The following is a 3333-nucleotide window of genomic DNA, read 5'->3' as shown; positions in this document are numbered from 1 at the left end:
CTCTCTCTCTCTCTCTCATATGTGTGTGTATATATCTATATCTATATATAGATATAGATATATCCCCACCATGTGAGGACATAGTGAGAAGGAATTTCTCTACAAGCAATCAAACCAGCTAGTTCCATGATCTTGGACTTCCCAGCCTACAGAGCTGTGAGAAATAAATTTCTGTTGTTTAAGCCACCCAGCACATAGTATTTTGTTATGGCAGCCCAAGCTGACTAATACAGGGGGATGACAAGCACATAGAAGGGTTAGGGCTATCACTTCCTTAGATTTGAGATACACAAAAATTCAAATTTCCACCACAATTAGTATTCAATGGATAAACACTAGGATTTGGAGTATCATGTTCTGCCTGGAAAAAACAAAACAAAACATACACTTCTACACTGGAGAATAATTCAATTTAGATTAAAGAGTTACTATTTAAAACCGAAAACACATCTTATAGGTGCTGTAAGTAACTTCTCACATGGAGCCAGAAAATCTGAAGGCCAGGGTGAATTCATTTGTGACTTCCAACTGTTAGTGAAGTTGCATTTTTGTAGATAAAGTCCCATATGGGGATCAAGGCTCCTGCGATGGGAAAACATTTTTGATCAGTGATTCTTGTTAGTTATATTCTGATTTCTGGCAGAATGTATATCATTTTGAATGGCTCCCTAAAGGCAAAAGCTTGTGAAGCATAAGCAGAGGGGCAGCACGGGGCTCATGAAAGCCTTGGGAGCTCTACAGGATAACAAAAATACAAAGAGCAGAGGATTGGAAACTTGGGAAATTCAGGGCCATGAACTTTTGCCTTTTACAAATGTCAGGCACCCTGATCATAATATAGAAATGTAGGATATATGATGAGTTTTAAAAATTTACTTTTGTTTTTCTAAATTCTATAGATGAGTATCTGGTGATATGATATCCTTATGTATATTGGGGTATACATTTGACCTTAGAAAAAATGAGATTTGAGAGAGATTTATGCTTTTTAATACAGCGTTGGGAGTAGGAAATTAGAAGCCAATTCTGGCAACTACCTTTAAAGCATAAGCACTTAGAAGGGAATGGGTCAAAATATTGTCAGTAGTTTTCTATGGCTATTGGATAAAATTAGTAGTAGTGTAGTGGTGAAGAGTGTGGACTCAAGCTAGACTGCTTGGGTTTGAATCTTGACTTACACTTACAAGTGTGGCACCTTAGGGAAAAGATTTAAGTTCTCTGTACCTTTGCTGCTTCATTTGTAAAAAGGAAATAACGGTAATATCTTCTGCTTCTGGTTGTCACGAACATTAAACAAAATAATCCATGGAAAATATTATCAGAGTATCTGATCCATAATAAGTGCCCAGCCCCTGTTACACTGTTAGCTATTATTTTCTTTAAAAATTTCAGAATTTTCTACAATAAACCTATATTCCTTTATTTTTAGGAAAATATATTAAAAATATACAACACTATTAAATTATATATCTGTATATATATACTTTATTTTGTATATCTTGCAATTTTGGATTTGGATAAGTTTGAGATGAGAACATACTATTAGCCATTTATTTTGTAATCCAGTGAAATCAATCTGGATTCTAGACAAAGAATGTATATACAATCTACATTTTAATGTCCATAGCCCTTTCATTATATTTCTGACAGTGACCAACTGTGGGAGTCTATACATGTTATTTAATCTCTCTGTGTAAAATGAGGATAATAATACTGAACTTGTATGGTTATGGTGATGATTGGATTAGATAAACATGGAAGGCTCCTCCCTGCCTAGTGGATGGCATACAATAGGCAATCAATTAATATTAGTTACCATCACCCTAACTCACCTTTAACAAGTTAGACCAAGTAGTCTGACATGTACTACCTTCCAGTACAGTTGTGATTTAATATAGGAATCAGGTCCAGGCCACTAAATACATCTTCTTGCCAATGTTTTCATATAGACAATTCCCAGATATACTTAGGTTGTGTGGCCAAAACACAATTGTATCAAAATTTTTTTGCAATAACCATGGGACAATCTGTAAGATATACCTTCAATGTCAATTTTCTATATGGTGCACAAATGACTTGATTATCTCAGGAGGTTCCTCTAAGGGACATCCACTCTTTGCTGAACTTAAAATCATGTCCAGTCCAAAATTCCATTATGTGTGAGTTATCCTAAAGATGTGAGTTAGGGAGTTCTTTTACCACCAGTGCTTCTAGAGAGATGACATATGATCATCTGAGTTGTGAAATGGCAGATGACTATTCAAAACATAGCAATTTATTTTTGCCTAAAATGCTGGGGTACTGCCACTATGGTGGCATAATTAACATTACAGGCTTACCCTGTGAAGAATCTCAAAAGAGACTTGAATTAATATAATTGTGAACACACAGCAATTAAGGACATTAGAATGTCTTGCAATTTATAATGATAGGAAGGACTCCTTTTGTCAATTTCTGTTTGTTTCTATTCTGTGCATGGAATTCCCCTTGAGTAGTTAGTAATCAGTGCTTCAATGCCATCTGGCACTTTGTGGATAGGTAGGCACATCTCCAAAATCATAAGGTGAAATATCAACTGTAAAAAAACAGAGGTTTATATTCTCTGTAATGTACTAGCACAGGCTTGAAGTCAATAACTGTTTGCTAGTCTCAAAAAGAACTTAAAACTGGAAATTCAATACCATAGAATGTCAGGCCTACTTCCACCATCCAAGCAGGGAATGCAACTCAGCAGAGGTTGCCTTTTGTGAAATAAAAGTTGATACATTGAACAATGCCAGCATCCCCTTGAGGCCTTCCAATTCCTAAAGACAGCTTGAAGACCTGTTTTGATTTTGGAGTAGGTATCTTGTGAATTCTATTAAGTGAACGTTAGCAGCATGGATGCAAGAGACAAAATTATTCAAATCCTGAGTCTTTTTCTCCTCTAAACCTAAATTCTTGATACGCAGTGATTAAGGGCAGGAATCTTTGATGTCAGGGAGACCCTAGTTTTGATCCTTCCTCTTTCAATTTCTTGTGACATTTAATGAATTGCTTAATCTCTCTGAGCCTCAATTTTCTCATCTGTTAAATGGTAATAGTCCCCAGGTTTGTTACAAGGATTAAATGTATTCACATCATCATCTCTAATTTACTAGTCAATCTATTTCAATATTCTGCACTCAGAACTTCACTAAAACAACAACTGTCAAGGTTATCAATGACTTCCACATTGCCCTGTCAGCAGCATTCAACCCAGCTGACCATGCCCTCCAGAAGCATTCTCCTCTCTTAACTTCCGGGACACCACATTTTCTTGACTATCTATTAAGCGCCTTGACACTTCTCAGG

Source organism: Delphinus delphis, chromosome X (assembly GCF_949987515.2).
Source record: "Delphinus delphis chromosome X, mDelDel1.2, whole genome shotgun sequence".
Taxonomy (NCBI): domain Eukaryota; kingdom Metazoa; phylum Chordata; class Mammalia; order Artiodactyla; family Delphinidae; genus Delphinus; species Delphinus delphis.
This window is presented reverse-complemented; position numbering follows the sequence as displayed.